This window comes from Ostrinia nubilalis, chromosome 24 (genome assembly GCF_963855985.1).
Source record: "Ostrinia nubilalis chromosome 24, ilOstNubi1.1, whole genome shotgun sequence".
In the NCBI taxonomy this organism is placed as follows: domain Eukaryota; kingdom Metazoa; phylum Arthropoda; class Insecta; order Lepidoptera; family Crambidae; genus Ostrinia; species Ostrinia nubilalis.
In genome coordinates, this window is record NC_087111.1 from 3,853,830 (window position 1) to 3,877,465 (window position 23,636).

At 34.8% G+C, this 23,636-nt stretch overlaps 1 protein-coding gene across 1 annotated transcript in view; it reads right to left on the reverse strand.

Moving 5' to 3' along the window:
- The window catches only part of LOC135083888 (uncharacterized), a 114,219-nt gene extending 90,803 nt beyond the window's left edge, over positions 1-23,416 (reverse strand). The window contains exon 1 of the mRNA XM_063978640.1: positions 23,121-23,416. The gene's annotated coding sequence lies outside the window, so the exon portion shown is untranslated. The remainder of the gene's footprint in view (positions 1-23,120) is intronic.
- Positions 23,417-23,636: the final 220 nt, after the last annotated feature.

A 23,636-nucleotide genomic window follows, 5' to 3' on the forward strand; every position in this document is an offset into this window, starting at 1 on the left:
TTGGATTTATGTGTAAGACCGTTATGAAGAAAACACTTTTTTGACTCTTCGGATTATCGAATCTCAGAAACGCTGACTCTTAGGAGAAAGTGTATAGACAATTTTGATAGATAATTGTATGGTCTTAAACCTTGTCATACATATTTTTGTGATAAAAGTTACCGTTTGGCTGAAAATCTCAAAAACCCGTATTTTTTAAGTTTGACCTTGAATTTTTTTTCAGCACACGTCGGATCGATGGGGACTTTTCACAGTTAATTCATAATGGTGCTCCGAACATTCGTACCAATTTTCAGCTGTATGCGAATTATTGCAGGGTTCATGTCTAATTTGACTGGACTACTGTAATATGACGTCACGCGCATAAAATGGCGGGCCGGCCGCCTCCCGCACTTTTAAAATTCAATATCTTGGAAACTAATTGACGTATCGAAATAATTTTTTCACGTGTATTTTTTATTTTTAACAGAGAATACAGAAAGTTAAAAAACAAAATTAGTGAACATTCTTCATTGATTCTACTGCTCGAATGTAACCTTGAGGTCACGATAGCCGAACGGTGAAGGGGTCGGACTGGCCGACCCGTGATCCGGGGAACGCGGGTTCGGTCTCGGCCGCCGCTTGACTACTGTGGTGAGCTCACTCGTGATACAAGCATATTTAGCTTAGTGCGAGGGGCTAACGGGACTATTAGTAATTTGTGTAATAACAAATTGCTAATAATCTTTATAAAAAAAAACTTGCCCCAAGAGAACGAAGTTTAGACTCCCCGCAATTTACAGACTTTTAGTCGGCCGATAGTTCTAATTTGTATGAAGAATCGGCCGATATCAAATCGGTGTAATGTGCGCACTTTCATACATTATGTCCAATGTAGGTATGTGTTTAAGTTCTCTAAAGTAAAAGCTAATGTAAAAACACAAAACACGTGTGCATTAATTTCACAATATTTATACGAGTAGTAAATATGTCGTATTTAATGAAGAAATAAGCTGAATTATTACTTTGAGGTATTTTACTGCATTTTTATGTGTGGAAGTTATTAATTGCCTTGCTGTCTACAGCTGCTCTAACCGGTATCGGTGTATTAATACGTGTCCTACATGAAAACCGGTTCAAATTGCAGAAGCGTCGATATCCGGGTCAGGCCGGTATTCCCGGATTTCGCCGAAGAATTCTCTGGATATTTCCCTTTTCGTGTCGATAAAGTTTTAACGTGCTTTGATGGAATATTGAGCAAATTGTGATGAATTATAATTCTGCGAAAAGTATAATTATTATTCATTTATACGTTTTTGTTGCAAAATTGCTAGGTATAGTGCAAAATTGTATTAGGTAGGTACAGTCACCGTCAAATAGTTCGTGACACCCATAGTATCCAATAAGTTGACAACACAACCTTATTTCAATTGCGACAAAGACGAGTTTCAAACTTTTTAGCTACTTTGGGTGTCACGAATTATTTGATGCTGACTGTACTTATTACAAACGTTATTACAGTGTTCATTTTAAAGTCAAGGTGGTGCAACTTACTCAAATGCTAAGAATCCGGACCTTTACAAGGGGAGAGTGAATAGGCACTTACAGGGCAGATATGTACCATCCTAGACTGCATCCCACTTAACACCAGGTGCGATTGTGGTCAAATACCGGCCTTAAGCATAAAAAAAGAGATTTATTAAAAACAAATCTCTAAAATTACTGCCAATTAAATAGATTCTTAATTGGCCTAAAGCATTTAGTATTCAGTACATCGTCCTAATTACAATGTAACACTAGAAACTAAATCCTAATCAAGGCGACGACATGTGGAGTCTGTGGTCGGAGTAAACATTGACAACACAGCCGCAATGGAATTGTAATTGTTGGGATTCCATTCCAGACGTATCAATTAAATTCCAAAGTAGACAGAAGTGTTGTCGAAAGTGACAACCCTGTTTGCAGAGAACAAATACGAGTACTATTAAGAAGATAGAAAGACAAATAACCTGCTAAGTGTATGCACCTTGAACACCATTCGTTAATTGAAGAAGAAGAAGTTAATTGAAGAAAGAATTAAGTGTATGCACCTTGAACACCATTCGTTAATTGAAAGCAACAAATACCAAAAAACAATTCTTGGAAATATTATTTTTGCTGATAAAGCAGCATTAGGAACTAGAGTCCCACTGGCACCCTTGGACAAGGAACTACTGGGAGCATATTATGCATTTCATTCAGTTCGCGAGCGTTAATTAGGCGAGCATTTGTTACGCGAGCAAATAGGTCAGCGAACCAATTCTCTACGCGAAAAATTCTTATTTTCATTTGTTTCATTATTCTCACCAAACTTTTGAAACTCGAACATAGTGCTCGATACACAAACGAAAGCTTTCGAAAAACTAGCAACACTAGTTTCACGCACAGTCTTCCCAGTGAAAACTGTCTTAAAACAAACATACTGTCCAACCAGATAGAGAAAGAAGAAAAAACAAGTGACAGCTTGCGCAAACATGTGCCAAAGACACTGGATCTACTCTTTTGAAAATAGACTCACGATTAAACAAAGCTTTTGTCATATTGCAACATGTCATAGAAGCGGAGCAGCTTGAATTGTGATGACGTTATTCAACGTGGAGTGACGTTTTTGGCAGAAAAATAAATTGGGACTGACGTCAGGGAAACGTCAAATATACTGGGACTGATTAATACAGATTTGCGTCAGAAAAACACATTTTAATACCTTTGTAAGACTATTATAGATCCTAAACATAGGTAGCGTAAAACAAGTGTTATCATAATATCATCATCATTTCACAGGACGTCCACTGCTGAACATAGGTCTTCTCCAATGATTTAATTTCCATAGTAACCGGTTGGTAGCGGTAAGCGGCCTGCATCCAGCGCCTTATTATAACTTAGTATTCATGAAATACTATATAATAATGGACAGTCATAAAAAATATACCATCGAATTCAGAACAAGTTTGCAAAAGTGCAAACCAATCAGACGACTTGGCACCGGTTTTCGGCGAATTATCATTTTCACCCCATTTACATGGACATTCAGCACATCAGCCTTAAGATTTTTGTTGAAAAACAGTACTTAACACCAGCACATAAGATGCTGCAAAGTATAACTTAAACGGCCGTCTGTAAATGTCCAAGAATCTCCTTGAAAGTGGTTTCTTCAACTTTCTACAGTTTGCGTGATTAATTTTGTTTTGTTCCGAAGGTTTACCGCGAAGAAGTTTTTTGAGTGATATAAAGGTGTTATATCGGTCAAATATTACACGGAAGGAAAAGTTTTATTATGATAGTAAAGTTTGGACACGGAAAGGAAAGTTAACGAAGTTTCCGTTAAAGTTCGGTAAACACTTTTTGTTATAGAGTTCAAAGATACATATTTGATAATAAATGAGACCCATCAACAACTAACAAACAACCAAAGGTAGCGAAGATAACGATCAATATTATATCGGTTCTTATCGCACCTCCAATAAAATAGTGGTTCTCACTCGAACTCAAATTTTTCACAATGAACAATTTAATAAAATAAACTTTTTTAAAAACAAGCTTTTATTCTGAATTTCGAAAGTTTGTATCGCGCATGGAATTTATTCCTCTTTTTCTCTGTTTGCGCTACAAGCTTTCGAAATTCAGAATAAAAGCTTGTTTTTAAAAAAGTTTATTTTTATTATAATTTTATTTTACACTTTTTAGTTATATCTTAATCTCAGGACCCTGGACATTATCTAACACTAAAGTGCTCGAAAAGACAAATCCAACGAACCCAAACTCGATGAGTTTCCGCCGTTTTGTTTAGGAGTTCCTATGGCCACCTCCCGACTCCATCATCAGACCAGCTCAATGGTACCATAATATTGCATTGTCATCGTACTTGCATAAGTATACCAAATTTCAGCTCAATCGGTTGAGGAGAACTGGTCTTAAATTCAGTTGCAAGATTTGTCCCACACATACTAACAAGTGAAGTCAATATAAAGCTTGTAAAATATTCATGAACAGTACCTATCATTGTATTTGCCTTTCCCAACTCATTTGTCCAGCATGGGGAGTGTAGACCAAATCCTCGATTGACCTCTGGCACATAAGAAAGGGTCCTGATCCAGCAGTTGAAGCTAAATTACCTGATGTAGAATCATTCAAAATTTGAGGAGTATATTTCTCGCTGCATCGAACTTCAGATGTTCTGTAGAAGGTGCTATACATCCCTCATAGCACAATTTCTATTATGCCTGCCTAGGTACAGGTACCAGGGGCAAAAGGATAATTTGACCTACATTCTCCAAGGAGGTGCTATAAGCTCTGATATTCGTAGCTGTTTTGGCCGAAAATCGTTATAAATCCTCGGATATACCCGTGAAAAAGTATGACGTCGTCAAACCAAAACAAAGCTTCGCGATCGTGACAGAAACCCCATTCGAGTCACACTCCAAGTCATCGTTATAAAGGCTCAATGGCATCGTTACACTCAGTTTACACACCGGTGTGTCCGTGACGGGTGCTTAACTGTCACCGCGTGCGAATTGGGGTGTGGGCTCAGTAATAGCGGGCTTATTTTTCTATTTTTCAACTGCTGCTCAACCCCAGGCCCGCGCGTGGCCCGCGAAAGCCGAACGGCCCTTCGCCATCGCCGCCGTCGGACTGGCCGATTCGTGATCCGGGGAACATGGATTCGGTCCCCACCGCCTCTCGACTATTGTGGTGAGGTCACTCGTTATACAAGCGTATTTTAACTTAGTACGAGGAGCTAATCTTTAAAAAAAATAAAAGAATTTTAAGTGGCCCGCGCAAGTATGGTTTGAAAATACGAACCAAATTAAAAATTCCCGCCGCGCGGGAATTTCTAACTTTATGACCTCTCTGAATCCACCATTTGGCCCGACTCTTCAAAATGTTGAGCAGCCTTGCCCTAGGACTTCGCCATTCGATGCCAGGAGGTTCGCGACAAGATTTACCTAAATAGCTAATTAAAGGGTTCGCTGTTAGTTAATTTAATTAAAGCTATTATGGGTATTTTAAGCTCTATCTTAGTTAGATAACCGTATAGTCAATTTTAGGTTCTTGAGGACTGACTTCAACTATATGACTCCGCTGTCACTGAGACCCACGCCGTCTTGCTACCATTCAGCAAGTTCGTCTAATAACCACTCATTATAACAGTCCACTTGTCATGGTGCTTCAAGTCATTGTTCGTATCCATCATTCAGAGGTCAGTTCACACAGGACCGATGACAGGCTAAGTGATACCTTGCTTGTTTCAACTGCCCCGTAAATGGTATGTGTTAAATATGGTTCGTTGGTTGTTCGTGGTCTCGTTTGACCGACTAAAGGTATGATTACATTATTGCTTATGTGATGTTTGTATGGGAATGCAAAATTCATGTTTAGCTTGCAATATTACTACCTAATTTGTAAGTAAATAGACTGAAATATTTATTGTAATGAATAAAAAAATATATAATATTGTACGAATGACGGCAAAATAAACACTGAGATGAATGTGATTTAATAAAATATTTCAACTTTTTTGCAACTAACGTATGATCTTTCTTTCAGCCAAATGACGTCCACTGCTGGACAAAGGCCACAAACAAACTAACGTATATTTAGATGGTAATTCATTAGTATCAAAAAAATCTGAATTTGTAGTTCATAATAATTTAAATAATTATACGTTTCGTGCCAAACTGTATTTTTTATTAACGAGTGTTGATTGACTGACACTCATCACTAATGGGACTCTAATTTGATGTTTGATTTGGCCGTCAGAAATAGTTTGCTTTAATGCTCTAATGAACTGAATTCATGATTTTGTACGTGTATTATGAAGTTTCTCCAGTTATAAATGTACTTGCCCGGATAAAAAAAGTTCCAACCAAGAACCTCAAAAAGTAATGTAGGCACACCTACTATTGATGGACCGACGATCTAGTGAAGGTCCCGGGATGCTCCCGGCTGCGGTCAGCCAGGAAATCCTTGGGAGACTTTTTCTACCAGTAGAGTTCTCATCTCACTACATGCTCTCTCTTGAGGGATTGGTTCAGTTATTATTGTCGGTCAAGCTGTAGATCCTAACTACACAGGAGTTGTAGCGGTGGTATCGAGAGGTGGAAATAGTCCCGTAGATGCGAAGTTAAACATTATACCTTTAAAATAGAGAAGAATTTACCCAAAAGAATGCTTTACGCATACATTAGTACTTATTGCCGTGGGAACGACAGGTTATGTGGAACCCTAGTGGAGTGACGACGGTGTTCCCGTCAGTCAAGTCTCACTGAAACTATTATCGAGTTCCCCTTTTCCATTACTTCAGGAACGAAGGATCGCTTATTTGCACACAGCTTTTGTCGGTGGTGAACTCGGTGAATTTCAGTATGTCACATAAAGAACGGGGATGCTCTTGGTCTGCATTTCACCTGAAAGTCATCAGGCCAAAGGTGGAAGCGAGCTTATGCTTACTTGCACTCAGCACTCAGGCTGGGTTGCATCTTAATTTAACTTTAACATACGTCAAAAGTCTGTCAAATTCCATACAAAAACACCGGTAATCGTTATAGTTACGGTTAAAAATAGATGGTGTAACTAAGCCTTACTCTTCATGTGCCCCCGTAAGAAAAGCTTGTTTTATGTACACACGACATTAAAATTATCCCTATTACAACGTCTTAAGATGATTATACATCTTTATCTTTGTCATCTAAGAATAGAATGTGAATGTCATTTCAAAGAATAACTGGATAAAGTTATAACGAAGCTCTTAATACCAAACAATAAAAGCTAAGTCACGTAACTAATCTGGTTTTAAGACGATATAAAATCTGGGAGTTTCGTCGTCTTTGAGTAGGTGGCGAAAACATCATTTATTTTTAGAACGTTTCTACCTAAGTATTTTTCAGTTTTTATTAGGCCTTTGAAATACAATTCAAAGAAGATCAAATTTGCACAGCATGCTAGGGAGAGGGTTATGATGATCGGTGTTTCTTTACGAGATCGAATCAAAAATAAGGAGATCCGTAAACGAACTAAAGTCGCTGACATAGCCCGACGGATTAGCAAGCTGAAGTGGCAATGGGCAGGGCAGCAAGGTTCTGGAACGTCCTATGGCTGAAATGATGATGATTATGATGAAATTCAACTGTCCCTTCTTTCATCCTTCGTGTAGTTTCATAGAACTGAGGTAATCTTGGTTTGATGTCAGATATAATCCACCATGTTTAAATGGGTCAGAAAAAGCCAACTTTACATTTCAAATCATTTAATGAGATTTTTTTTAGCCATAATTCGTCGTAAACCAACGAAAGGTATCGAATCAAGTCTCTAGGTCCAGTATAATGTATTCTTATAAAAGTGGTGCTTTGGAATTAGCGATAAACAATGTCACAGTATGTCTAATCCCAAACTCTCTGTGTAGTGTACTCGTATAAGAACATGTATCACTCATTTATTATTGGCACCAGTGGATAAACCTCCTTCATCTTATCATAAAGATAAACAATAACTTTAACTTCAGATTTGTATAATCGACTGCATTTTTGCTGCAAAATCGCTCTTAATTCAACCGTATAAAGTACCACAGTGTAACTTGATGTGCAGTCGTTACCTACAACAACATACGAAGTTTTCCAAATAACAAACCCGGAAAAAGGCAAAGTCTGCCATCATCGAAATCTCGTTCGATAAAAAACGGTTTACACGGCGTATAGTTTGTGAAAAAGTTGCACAAGTAAAACAATATGGTGGAAGCAATATCGTGCTTCGGTTTTCTATGACAGATCGTAGGGATGGCATTGTTAGTTTTATGTACGATATCGATAAAGTTTTCCAACACCGAACATCCCAGCTATGACATTGACAGGAGGGCGCAATATTGGGAGCTATCAATACTGGGTTTTTTGGACAACACTGAAAAGTCCCATACAATTATGACATTTATGGGCGCTACTATAGGTGTACCAGAATCTCATGGCAAATGGGGAAAATAAACTTTGTTGAGTACAATACTGGGGAAATTGGATTAAACGATCTTGATACTTTTTAATTTTTTATTTATGACTTTAATATTAATGAACATGAAGTACGAATGCCTACCTATAGGTACATTTTAGGTATGTGTATGAAGAATGTTGTTATACATCGTGTTTTTAACATAGAAACATGTCTTGAAAAATAAGTAAACAGTATATTACTGTAAATAATTTTATTATGTATCATACTTATAACTTATCACTTCATTCAGAACTAGAAAACGATTCTAAGAACTCCACTTGCATTTCTTATTCTTCAATAGATGATCAAGTTAAAGAGGTATTTATACAGGATGGAATTTTGTAATGCCACCTGGAGGGAAAGTACTCTTAATACTGTAGATAGAAAATTTTACTGAAAGAAAACATTCCATTATTTTTGAAAAAAAAAGAGAACTGCATTCAAAGATTTTCGAACTTTTTTCGAAAATTCACTACTACACCATACAATTTTCTGTAACATTATCAAAATAATTTAAAATTTCATGGTTTTCCTTTCATTTGATTTATCAAGTTTGTTAGAGAGATTTCATCCTTATATTTAACCCTAACGATCGATGTAATAAAAATACAGGATGTAATTTTTAACAGATTTAAGTTGGTTCGGTTCCCGGGTGTGGTAAGCAAATTTTTGGAAATCTTTGAATGCAGTTCTATTTCTTTTCAAAAATAAAGGAATGTTTTCTTTGAGAAAAAAATTCTATCTACAATATTAAAAGTAGGTACTTTCCCTCCAGGTGGCATTACAAAATTCCACCCTGTATAATATAAATCGCTCTTTCACCATTTCAATTACTCAAACTTGCTTGATGAAATCTTTTTCAATTTTCTTTACATGGTCATAACATTTTCACCATTCCTCTGCACCAATTTGTGAGATACACCTGAAAATCCGAATAAAGCAGATTAAGTAAGAATAATATAAAAAAAACAACGCTCCTTCTGACGCAGTTGGGTAATAAACTAAATGTATCAAAACATTTCAGCCCAACTTACTGTCAACTCGACGACGTGCTTTAAAATCATAGATTGACTTTGAATTATGCCTTATTTTACAATTCTCATTGAAAACAATATGACTTGCTTGAGCTTTTTCGACTTTTTCACAAAAATAACAAATAGGCATGAAGAGATTACAAAATTTCTGCAGCGGCTGACATATCTCTTGATTTACTTTGACAGGTGACATAAAGCGATAGACAATGGCCATATGAAAAACACACTTTTCCAATATTTTTGTTTGCCATGAGATTCTGGTACACCTATAGGAATACTGGATTATTAGTTCCAATTTTTTGCCACTTGACGTTTCAGAAAACTAAATATAACAAATACTTACTTTTCAGTTTTATTATGCAGTAGGTGGTTTACTCGTATATTTATTTCATTAATTTATATATTATCTACTATTTTTTTAACACCAATTTAATTTCAAACTGTAAAATTTCCTTTGGTTGTCTATAAGAGATCGCTTCGCAAGTCAACCTAAATTATTCTATTTTAATTATTTTTCAATTAAGTGTTTTACACCATTTACAATAAAAACAATATTAATTTCTTAAATTAACCTTTGTTTAAGATAGAGAACCCTTATATGTTTAACCTTTGTTTGTCATCTGTCTTCAACTTTACACTAAAGGAAAGTTTGTCTTTAGCCTCGAACTATACTTAATTTCTTCTGATTAATTTCGCTGCGAGTCCATTAAAAGTTTTGTTTTCCCCGGGACTAATTTAACATTTACTGATTGGGTCTTTATTACAACACACTAGCGTAGATTACAGTAGTGGAAAAGATGATGTTGGAATAATCTAACTTTCATATTGATTTAAAACAGTACAATTCTGCTGAAAATTCTGCTGAACAAGCACCTGATTCTTTTTCCAAATATAATATATACTTATATTTATAAATCTATGACAACATCAGATGATTTAAAGTCGAAATATCAGGCAGAGTAAAAATGAATGAAATTAAATAGTGTTTAACTAATTACAAAATCTAATGTGTTAATCTTAATAGAAATAGGTACTTATTTTATTTGAAAATAGCTTTCCGCCCGCGGCTTCGCACGCGTGGAAATTTCGTTTGTCACAGATCGTCATAAATTATAGCCTATATGTTATTCTTGATTATGAACAATAATACTGTAAAGTTTCATCAAAATCCGTTTAGTGGTTTTTGAGCCTATTCATTATAAACATACAAACATACAAAAATAGGTACAAATCTTTCCTCTTTATAATATTAGTATAGATGTAACGAAATAGGTTTTGAATATTATCGATAGCCTGCATCCCATCACTATAAAAGCATATTTGTATGAAAATCTGTCCCAAAAGTTGAATCTGAGATATAGAGGGCGCCCGTTGGGACCCGTGTTTACCTTTATTGCTGATGCCTGTTTGTATTTCCTTTTGCTGTCCGGAGTCCGGACGGCTTCGGACGTCCGGAAATATTGTACTTACATTAAGTTTATTGTTTGATTAGTTTGCTTTAATACGGTTTTAGAGTAGGCGCACACCGTTGGTTTTTAGTTGGCCGATAGTTGTGCACGATTTTAATTTGTATGAAGAATCGCCCAATCGAATCGGCGTAGTGCGCGCGCTTCCATACATGCCCAATGCCCATACTGATCAACTGCCCGACTAAACTATCGGCCGACGAAAAATCAACGGTGTGCGCCGACTCTAAATGTTGACCACTTTTCACACACACATTGATTTCTGTGGTAGACTAGTGTAATTAACACTTTTGAACTATTATTAATTTTAATTTTTAAACATCGTTTATTCCAATGATATTATATAAAAACAAAAGCAGATATGTTATAAGCGCTCGCGCTGTGAATACTCAAATACGTCCCAATTGGGACGTCTTGTGTTTAGTCTTCGTGTGGCCTGCGTCGTGCGCAATCGCGTGCGTACCACACCGTAAGTTCCTGTGTTCTTACCAAAATAAATAAAAAATGCCATCGTGTGTGTTTCGAAAGTGTACCAATTATGACTCTAAAGTAAACAAAATACAAGGGATCTCTTACCACATGTGATTATGCAAAATTATTTAGTATTTATATTTTTAATTATTTATGCAAACAATCAAGACGCCATGCGCCATGTTCAAGTTAAGAAAGAGAAAGCGATCTTGTTTTGACGTTAGAGCGTTATGGATGCGTGCGCTGCGGACATAGATTAGTTAGTGCAGAATCGTTAAAACTATAGCTATCTCTTTCATTTGCGTGCTATTTCGTATCTTTTGTTTCACTTATCAGTTACAATTGTCAATGTGTGCAATTTGGAATAGCTCGGCACGGATTAAAATCGTAATTTCTATGAACGTAACATATCTATAGTTCTATAATATCATTGGTTTATTCATATTTTTTCCATCAACTATGTACTTTATTTATAAAGAGGGAAAGCTGTTATTGGCTATACTATCAGTCTAAGGATGAGTTGCACCAACTTACTTTGACGGTAACTTTAACACTAACCGGTGTTTTTTGAATGGAGTTTGACAGATATTGGACGTTTGTCAAAGTTAAAGTAAGATGGTGCAACCCAGCCTAAATCTTATAACTAATGTTTTCAATGTATCGCTGTTGGTTTCTATAAATAAATAAATAACGAATAAAAGAAATCTAGAATTGTCAGTTGTCTCGTCACTCACATGCAGGAGTGAGAGCTGTCAATTAGTTTAGTGTAAAGGCAAACATTGTCAAACATTTTGCAGGCGATCATTTTCAGCTAATGAAACTGCAATTAATTTCTTTCACTTATTCACCAATAAGTAAACTTTTCAAATTAAATCAGAATTCGTACCGCATCAATCTAGCCACTTCATAAGTATTTGAAAGCTTAATATGAAATAGGACCTAGAATTTCTCATATCATATAAAAATTTTGTATCATACTTCTCAAAAAATTTAGGTCATCCACATAGTAAATAACTAATAGCTAATTTTTTTTTCTGATGGCAACCCAGTTTACCAAAGGTTTTTGGCACACTTATTTATTTAATGAGCAACTTAATAAGCTTACAGAAAACCCAAAGCGCTTACATGTTTAGTCACCACATCGATTACAATAAAATTATAAGTCAAAAAATTATACAATTTATTAAATTCTGTTTAAACAGAATTAATTAATAAACAAATTTTAATGACTTGTATTGCAAGATTCTTAGGGAAAAATTTTACAGGTGTCACGAATGCATTATAACTGTAAGTATCATCATCATCCTATTTATTTCAAAATAGGAACTAGAACCATTTTCAACTGTGAAACTGTAATACAATTTAGAACTTGCTATGAAGTTTAAAAAATATTGAAAATGTTATGCATATTGACAGAGTAAATACAAATGAGTAGGTCATCTTCATAGAAACGCACCGAGCGCGGTTTGTATGTGAGCGCGTGCCAATACGTATGCGGCGCGCACGCACACACTGACAAAATTTGGGGCAACTCACCGCTAATCGACGCTAAATTTTGTCAGTGTGTGCGTGCGCGCCGCATACGTATTGGCGCGCTCACATACAAACCGCGCTCGGCCGTTTCTATGAAGATGACCTACTCATTTGTATTTACTTTGATATTGAGGCACAAGTTACAAGTAAATTGATTTACCAACTGTTAAATTAAATGAATTGCAATTCTACAGCTCTACAATTTACAAAATTAAACACATTTTATGGAATGTCGACAGGTATCAAAGTTCCAGTAAGTAGAACACCTAGTTCATAAAGTAATAACCAATTTAGGGCTATATAAAATAGTTTTCAATGTATATTTCGATAACCTAGACAAGTGCAATAAAAATTTGATTTGATTTGATTTGGAAGATCGGTGATCGTTAAAAATCAAAGTCTCTTGTAAAGCAATAAAGACCTACATAATATGATAATTTGGCATTATATCGCAGTTATAACGGTGTCAAGACTCAAGGTAACTTATATCCATATTTATGGAAGCTATAAATAAACAATCGAGACGGAGACGATTTTAGTGTCTGTAGAAGATCCGGGGATATGTTAAATTATGAATTTAATTAATTTATTGAGTTATAGCCATAAAGTAGGTCACATGGCTGGTAGTAAGTAGGTATACGTAATACGTATTTAAACGTAAATAACGTTGTTGATATTAAAGCTTAATTATTTTTCAAAAGAGAGACCGAGGATAGTTGTGACATTGACGTTTTTTTGGAAACGCACACTGTTACGAGCTCACTAGTAGTTAAGTTCCAAAAAATTTACTAATTCACATCTCACCTTGGGTCTTTTACTGTCCGATATTTGATTCGTTTTACATTTTGACATAATGTGAATTATACGAGTATGTAGGTATATGAACAAGGGTATTAAACAATGTACCTATCAGCTAACTAACTCCATCCGTACTTAAATTCTTCACAACACTGTACACCGGAAAGATCAACCAGTAAATGGGGCAAATCCTATAAAACTTTGTCATTTAAAATGTTAAACAATAATTTTGAAGTCAAAATTCGAGCTTTCTCCATCCCCGAAGGTCCCTCCAGGGGGAACTTTTTGAAAGTTTAATTTTGAATCCTCCGCCAGCCTGCAGCAAGCTTAGTAACCTATTTACCGAGCAAACCGGCGTTATGAGAAAAGTTTCGACGATACAGGCCCGTGATATACCTATCGATTTATATCGATGTATGTCGGCAAATATCCGGGCACTGGCTGTTAAAATTAAAAGTGTCGCTTTTCAAGGAAAGAAAGGTTTTAACTTTCTAATTTTATTTACAGACATTTCTAAAACTATCGCAAACTTCTCTAATAAAAAAAATAATATTTAAACTTTTTATTACTCAAAAATAAAAGTGTGTCCGCGAGGCAAAGAGGCGAGGATGCTGGCTGCATTTCCTCGCTAGATAGCAATACTAAGCCTTTGTGCAAGGAAAGAGCCAGGTTTTAACTGTAAATAAGTTAAAGACAAAGACTGGAAATCGATTAAGTTAAGGGTAAGGTTGCCGAAGACCGCTGGATGAAGATGGGACTTAAGGGAGTTCTGAACTATCCGAACTTACGAATGTTTTCATCCCTCTCACGAAAAACGAGATGTCAACATGGATGACAGTGACAGAGAGACTCGAAATTAAATAATAGTATTAGAGAGTAGGCCTGCAAAGCTGCTCGCTAAGGCATTTTCGGGAGACCTAACAGACGAGACTTATTTCCAGACTAGCGGCAGCCCGCGACTTCGTACGCGTGGATCCCGTTTTACCCCCTTAGGGGTGGAGTTTCATAAAATCCTTTCTTAGCAGATGCCTACGTGATAACATCTACCTGCATGCTAAATTTCAACCCGATCCGCCCAGTGCTTTGGGATGTGCGTTGATAGATCACTATGTTAGTCAGTCAGTCAGTCAGTCACCATTAAGTTATGTATATTTAGATGTAGACTTCTAGACCCTACAAGATACTTTATAAGACGGTGAGAAGACCGGACTATGAGTCTCTTTCTTTAATAAGATCTTTAAAGTCAAACATCTTATCATAGAAAACACTGAATAAGAATCTGCTAGTATATTTTAAACTTGTATACCTAGCCTGAGATACATCACAACACCGAAGAATAAAATTATCTATTAAGATAAAATTGTTAGACATTTGCAGGTAATATTAATTTATTGAAACCAAAGTAAGTAATAATTCAGAGTATAGTTATGAAGCTTCACGGTAAACCGTCAGTATACAGGTAAAATTAATTGTCTATAATAAATTATAAGAAATGGTTAATAAAAAGCCACGTGTATCGAAAAAGAAGCCGTAAACATTTTTTTTGTTTTCCAAATAAATACTTGGAACAAGAGAAATAATTATTAAGGGAGAGTCCGGTAATTTGGACCAGTTTTTTTCAATCCCATTTTACACATAGTTTTATTTTGTTTTTGCTAATGTTCATGGTATATAATTAAAGAGAAATTATTCAACTTAATATTTCATATGTATTAATCAACACAATTGTTGTATATTTAGCACAAATCAACAAAATACGAGTTCAGAGCTTCGGTCCAATTTAGCCAACCGGTTCGATAATTTGTACCACAGGGTTACTAAATTGGATTTCAATAAATTTCAAGCCTATAAAAAAACTATGGCAAAATATTATACGATACATTCTTAACAAATTAGGTAACGAAAAGGAACAGTAGTTAATAACATAGACAATCGATATTGTTTTACACGTTATCACGATTTTGAGTAAAAGTTTTGGAATTCCAATTATCGTAACGCACACTTGTACCTAATCTACTTTGCCAGTCTTTTGCTTTCATTTATTGTTAGTCAAACATAACTACGCTATTTTAACTTCAAAATATGATTTACTAAAAAAAAATTCAAAATCCTTTGATAAAGTTCCATACAACTTGATGTGGTACAATTTAGCCGACTAGGTGATAGTGCTTTTAAAAAATCGGTAAAAAATATAGCTTATAAATACCGAAAAATGTTTCAAATAATTGTAATCCACACTAATTTACGCTTCTAAATAATATATTAGAATCACCCTGTGATTAAATTTAACAAAATTACAAACTAAAGATGCATTGTCAAAAGTTACTTGAAAACAATGAAAAAATACTTTTCAAAATAAAACACACGTGTTCATTGTCACGGCAAAAACCACATGGCCGATATTAATTGAATTTAGTTGTGTATCGCTGAGTGTTGCAATTACAGACATTCAATAAATACTTTACGAAATATGAGGGTGGTACAATTTACCCGGCGGTACAATATACCGAACTCTCCCCTATATTTTTCACCGGAAACCTTACGCGTCTCATACCTTTTTCAGTTTTGTGGCACTTCGTTGAAAAAATTGTTGAAAATTGACCCCAAATGGGTCCATAAAGCTACCTATTTGTGCCTAGTAACACTTTCAGTACACGTTTTGTCACTAACCGTGTATCGAGACAACCGATAAACCCATATCGATTATATTGACGTATCGAAAAGCTGAAATATCGATACAGCCCTTGATTGATCTATTCGCGGTTACCGGAGCTTTCGCAGGAAGCTTTGTTAGTGCTTTAAGCTGAATACCTAAGCTTTTATTGGTGATTGAGACGGGTAGTTACACGGTCGGGATATTGTGTTTCTTAACGGAGTTGTTTGTTGTTTGGAATTATTTGGAAATAGAAATAGAATAGAGGCTTCTGAAATACTTTGTTATGTAAGTACCTACTGTTATTTGGACTGAGTTTATTGCTTGACATAATATCTTTTTACCAGCTTTTTCCCGCGGCTTCAACCGCGTGAAATTTAGTTAGTCACAGATACATAAATTATAGCCTATATGTTATTCTGGGCTATGAACAATAATAATGTAAAGTTTCATCACAATCCGTGTTCTTGCGTGAAAGAGTAACAAATATCCAGACATCCAAACTTTCACATTTATAAAATATTTAGTAGGATAGAAATAAAAATGAAATGGTATGTACTGTTATTTGATATGAGTTTATTGCTTGACATATCTCTTTATTATGCGTCGTTGTTATTATATGCTTTGCTTAATACAATTTATTTTGCTATCATTTGGGAATAAGACTTTTACAGACCAAATACACTCATATTTTTAAAGTTTTAGAAAAGTTGTTCAAATCAGTGACTATTGTATTGGTGAAGTAACTACTTTAGAAAATAGACTGAAGTAGAATTGACATTACAATTTAGAATAATTGTTGTATTCTTAGTAAGAAAATTCAAAGTTTATTTCTACATTTAAGTTATTTATTCTCACCATGCAAAAAGAAAGCAGGAAACGCAGAATAATTGTTAATTACCTACAGGTTAAAGATATTTTAATTAATGGAAATACAAAGAAAAGATTCCTTCCAACTTTCTTCGGAAAACAAAGTGGAAAGTTGTTTCTAATGTATTCTCTATTCAAAACATATGTGACATTATTATTAACTTTTCCATTATGGAAATATTTAAGGTCACCTCGATTCAAATGAGATGCAAATAATATTAATATTTATGATAATGATGTCTCGACTTGTTACTACGACCTACGTGTCAATGTCAAAAATCATTATTAATGAATAAAATTAGTATTGAATTATCAGAAATCTTTGAAGAAAAATACAAAGTTGCCAAGAACGCAAAATATTTGGTACGTACCAAAATGATCTGAACATCTTGTTAAATATGATTATTTTTAAAATTAGGATTGTCTAGAATATTTTAAAACTAAGGATAGGTAAATGTAAGAAATCTATTCGACAATTAGGTCACCCTTCTTACGTCACAGCATATAGGTACGAGTAAGTTGAAATCATAATTTCAGCCATAGGACGACCACTGCTGAACATAGGCCTGCCCCAAATTTGAAATAAAGACCCATAAACTAATATTTATTCCAATAGAATCCCTGAATTTGTGTCATCATCATCATCATTTCAGCCTTAGGACGTCCACTGCTGAACATAGGCCTCCCCCAAAGGAGGTTAATCGTCGAATCCAACTCGGCTGGGCAGCGTTCGGGAAACTACGCAACATCTTTTCGTCCAAAATACCTCAGTGAATTTGTGTACCTAACTAAAATATGTCACATACTTTAACATAGCTTGTTATAAGTTGACGCATTAATTAAAACACTATACTCGTACTTAGTGTGAAACGAGTAATTAAGAAATTAACGCCAGCTGGTTGGTTATTGTTCAGTGAGAATTGGAGCGGTCAGTGACAAAAGTTCTTTTGTAAGCGGTAGAGTACAAAGAAATCCCATAACATAACGGTAAGTTTACGTGGATTACAGAAATGATGTCTGAGGTTAGGTCAAAAGAGTTCAAAGGTCATAAACTGACCTCTATCATGTACTGTGGGATGTGACAACTAAGTTCAACCCTTTGTGTCAGATTTTATGATTTGCACCAGGTCTTTGGGCCATGTGGTAGAAGTCTTTTGGTAGAGGCGCTCCCACCTTTCAGAGGTTGTCGAAAGGGAGATAATAATATGTGAACATCAGACCTCCCAAAGCTGCCCTCAAATTCTCTCAAAGTCTTAAGAAAAAATAGAGAAGTTCGTACTCTTAGCCGATCATTTGATCAGATGAAAAGCATCATGGCTCAATCGTATCGACGGCTTAACCCTTAAACACACTTCTTTTTAACGGACTTCATTTGACAATCAGGTACTTTGAAATCCGAAACATCCTAAAATCCTATGAATAGCAACCCGGAGTTCTTAGGTTAAATTAGGACTTAGGTGGTATGGAATCCATAAGGACATAGGTGGAATGGAACCTACGTCCTCTGGGTTGAAAGAGCACAGTGTTGGGACAACCTTGATGTATTTAATTATTGCCAGGTAGTCCAGTGATTACGAACCGAAGTAAAAAGGAAAGCGAATTTAGTTTAAGTGCGTAATAAAATTTTAATTAAGTAGGAATAGTACAGAAGGACCCATCGAAAGTTAATGTTTCAAATTAAACCGATTTTATCCATTCAAGTATTTAATTTATGTTTTTCCAAGGAAGCGTTTTTCTTCATTGTGATAGTGAGTATAATTAAATAGATAAATTGTGTCAATAGTCACTCAGGATATCAGAAATCTAACTTAAGTACCTATTATTTACCTATCTGAAGTAGAATATTAAGAGGCGCTCTCGATTTTATTTACTTTAGATATTTCAGGATTCCAGTTCTATTTCCTGAAATTGCTATCAGACTAATTTCGTAATCGTGTCGCTACGAACTAAGACTTGATATTAAAAAACTCCTTACAAAAAGTAGCATCCAGACTATTCCCACCTCTCGTTACTACCGCTGCAACTCCTGTGTAACCAGGATCTACAGCTTGACCGCCAATGAAAACCCAACCAGTGAAGGCCAAGTTTGTCCATCCAAAGTAACATACGTGACAAATTAAATTTCCGAAGTTAGAGGAATGAAGAAATTATGGTTGTAGTTGTATGTGGAGAGATTTAGAATATGATTACCGAAGGAAAGAATCATAATAATATGAATAAGTGCCTGGAAGTATGCATTCATTCATTCGTTAAGTGTTGTCGATGATACTGAATAAACATTTCTTCTTTATTTCTTTCATTCTACTGTAAGAACTAGACAGAAGATTAAGAAATCACTGTCAATCTCCAGAGACACAGGAAACGGTATTCTTGCATTTAAATATGTATTTACATATGTAGATGACTCGAGGAACTTCGTGCCAAGTAGGTACGAGTGTTGGCAATTTGGAGTCTTGCCCAAAACTACCTACGATTTGCATAAGGTCAACCAAGTCTGGGGCACAATTTCTCCTTGTTTGTAGGGTGCATGATGTCATGCCAGTTTGATTACGTCGAACATTTGGCAAGAAAATTAGGCATTATCAGAAGAAAACCCCAAAAAGTATCTGGTCACACTACTCTACTTCTCGATGGGCTCATAGTTACACAACTATGTTAGCTCTAATTTGGGTAACACTATAATAAAGAACTTGAAATTAATGCTAGATTTGTAGAAGAGAAGATTGTTCAGTTTGTCAATACTGCGAGCAGATACTATAAATAAGATACACATTGATCGAATATCAAACCTAGATTCAATTTCAAGCATAGATTAGGGTTTTTAATTGTTTGAATGACAATATTTAGACCAACCCATATAAGACTTCAGTTAGCTAAATTACTTGAATTAAGTAATCACTTACCATCAGGTGAGATACAGGCCAAGAGCTTCCTTGTTGTGGATAAAAAAAATTAAACAATCATTTCGCATACCACATTCTAGCACTTAAATTAACCTTTAAATCTAGGATAGTCTGTCTAGTCGTTTGTATCATCTTAACTCAAACCAGCTACCAAACAAGCCACTAGACAGCCATTTCCATGCATTTGGGCCGCCGACCAACGTGACATACTATCACTGAATTAAAACACCCATTTATGTGTAATAGTTTTAGAAAACGTGTAATCTTCATTGCAATTCCTTAACGGTCGATAAATACAGCATTCGATGTTTTATTTGATTTGATTTAACCCATTTGGACCGATAATTATTTTTGTAAATAAAAATTGATTTTTCAACAAAAACTTACAAAGGGAAGCCTAATAATCATGAAAAAAATATTTAAAAAAATAATCCATAAATAGGGGGCCGTGGGGAGCCCGTACCATATAGGGTACAGTAGGTCTATAAGCAAGCAAAACATAGTTGTTGTTCAAATAAGATTTTTATTTATTTTTGTATGATGTATAATAAAAATAAAATCATATAATCACTAGTATCACACATGGCATATCTTGTAAGACGTTTTCTGTGATACTAACCACATTTGGTTCTTTTTTCCTACATTCTCCGAAGTTAGTGAGGATAGCTGAAGAAGACCTGGCTTCTTCTGATTTGTTACGTTTAGTGCTATCCATAATCGCATTTAGCAACACGACCATGTAAATTTAGCAAATCCATCGAAGAAAACTCTGAGGATTATTATTTACATTGACACTATCTTTATCGCCTAAATATTCGTCAGTCTGATCATCATTAGCGGTCATCTGACAAGACAGCAGTAGAAAAATACCAAAATTGCTTTATGTTTGCTGAAATTATCAATTTTTTCATGATTTGTGGCAATAAGGTGAAGTATCAATTGCCTCAAACAAATAAAAATAATAAAAATTAAATTATATTTTTTCGCACGATTTGCTCATGTATAGACCTACTGTACCTTATACGGTACACTTATTTTAGACTGGAATAAACCGTATAAAAATAATCTCAATAATATTTTTTTGTAGTCATGATATCTATTGTACTCTATTTTTTAAATAAAATTGATAAATAACATAATTTACCATGAATAATAAGAAATTATACCTTCTTAAATAGATTGTAAATATATTTTTTGTTTTCTGTCGAGGAATTTCATAAATATTCAAAACCACTTGTTAAAACATATTTTTAAATATTTTTATGTAAAATAATCACTTTAAGCTTACTGTCACAATCATTTTTACAAATTAATAACAGTTTGGTACTTCGAAATATTTTCAAAAAGATACCGTACCACATAGGGTACGGTAGGGCTAAATGGGTTAATTATGACTATGAATATAAAATACAAATTGATTGTAGTGAAAAGTAGGCTTTAGTTCTGCAAAATTGCGGAGTCATTAACCTACTTTAGAGATAATTATAAAGCTCCATTATGACTTGTTACCTTATTAGAGCTATACAAAGTCAGATTTGGAAATAGTTGGCAAAATTAACCCATATATGCCCAGAACTATTTAGGTCCCAGATTTTTATGTATCTTGGCATATTTACTCTATATAGGCCCATAATCATGAACCAAGATGAGTTTTTGAATTTCAGGATTTGGAACTATTTTTTTTTCTGTCGGTCGAAAACGACCGCCTGGGCGTATATGAGACTAGAATGTAGGTGTTCATAGTATAAAGTATTTTCAAATAACAGTCGTGTTTATTATATCATTAGTTTACAAATTTGAACAGAATATAGCAAATAGTGTATAATAATCATATTTGGTTTATTTAGGAACTTGAATAATAATATAGTTAGTAATTAGTATACAATTTAGGCCGCAAAACATTTGTCATGGAGATTTACACTACACTTGCTGCATTTCTTCACAGTTATGTATTAGCATACTGCACAATTTTTACGAATCTGACCGGTGAGGATCAATCAAATGCTCAGCACCATATCGCCTTACATTTTGTGGTATATTAGATGGCACTGGGCGTGTTGAAGGTAGACTGAGTTCAAGGAGATCTATATTTTGGAAGCAAATTTCTAGCAACTCCAGAGTTATTATTGACGGTGACATCAATCAACCATGTCAAAAACATTAGAACCATTTTTTTCCTTCCCATCAATAACTTTGCCATAATAGCGAGATCCCTTGGAGCATCTGTAGACACTTTGAAGTTTCGAAGGTAAATTACTAGAAATTCGCTTCTTACAAATGGATCTCCTCGAACTCAGCCTGGACCTTCAACACGCCCAGTGCCCTCTAATATACCTCTAAAAGGCTGTATGGTGTTGAGCATTTGATCCTCACCAGTCAAAATCGTAGGAATTGTTCTTTATGCAAAAACAAACAAGTGTTTTGCAGAATTTCGTGAATAAATTGTACTAACTGTGTAATTATTCAAGGTCCTAAATTAACCAAATAACATAATTTTACACTATTTGCTATAATTTGATGAAATTATAAACTAATTATATAATAAACACGACTTTTATTTGAAATACTTTATACTATGAAAATCTACATTCTGGTCTCATATATGCCCACGCGGTCGTTTTCGACCAACAGAACTTTTGCAAAAAATAACAAAGCACATATTTATATTTTCATAACACTTCTTAGTTATTTACCTTGGAAATATATTCATTTCAATATTTCAATCGCAATAATCGTTTAAAACAGAATACATAAAATAATATTTACATTTTTGTAAGACTGGGTGCACTAATTTCAATAACAAAAAAATCAGTGAAATTAAATTTCAAATTCTAAAAAAAGTGGCGGCGAACGAACTTAGTAACTGTTATATTTGATTAGGTAGTTCTTTTAACATTATATTTATAGCGCTAAAACAGAAAACAAACGTACAGTTTTTTTGTAATTGTCATCGCAAGAGAACATGTACCATTGGGTCGTTTTCGTGCCTCTGGGCATATATGGGTTAAAGTGAATTTCGTGACGTCACAAGGCTGAGATGACATAAATAAGCAATGCAGTGTAAAGCTCGCGATATGAGTTCTTACTGACAAGAATTTAATGAAAAGAAATGATCAACTTTTTCATTAAAATTTTAATGATATTGCTGGAAACGCGAAAGCAAGTAATGTCATCACGCAAAGTGATTAATTTCCGTATGAATATTAGTTTAACAAAGCAAATATACACAAATGGAAATCAGTATTCAAATAAGTTTTTGTTGAAGAATTCGTGGCGATTGATAATAAGCTGTCAAATTAATTGGTTGATGTCAATTAGACGACAGTCTGTTGACACATGACAAGTCATAACGATCCGGAAAATTCCTGGATGTATGTTAATAAAGACATAAATTACTTACATGGTACGAGCCTCGAATAAATCCATGCTGATAAAACTCTCACCGAAAAAATCCGTAAAGAGAAATCCGTTAAAAGTTTTAGCACCTTTTACTTTAGTTAGAGCACAACACCACAACACTAGGATTCAAATTCAAATTCGAATTTAGAACACAAGAAGCACAGATTAGAAACACATTTTTACACACGGCCAGTGTCACTGTCAACTCCCGGCAAGGAGGTCGTATGCTGCTTTCGATGTCAAAAATTTCTAGTATTTTTTTTTTGCGCGACGAGTTTTCTCGCGGAGATAGCAATGGTGAATGCCACGGTCTGCGACGTTCGCTTGTCTCTTTCGTGCGCCGGCGCAGCGTGGTACCACTGGTCGCGACCTCGGATGTTTCTCCTACCACTTTTGAGTTGAATGAATTCAAAGAGGCTTTTGGCAAACTTTAGACGGAATTATTAAATTCATTAATTTATTTTTCAAGTTGAATTTTTATTTTTTGTGGCTATCTCAACAGTAAAATACAAATTCA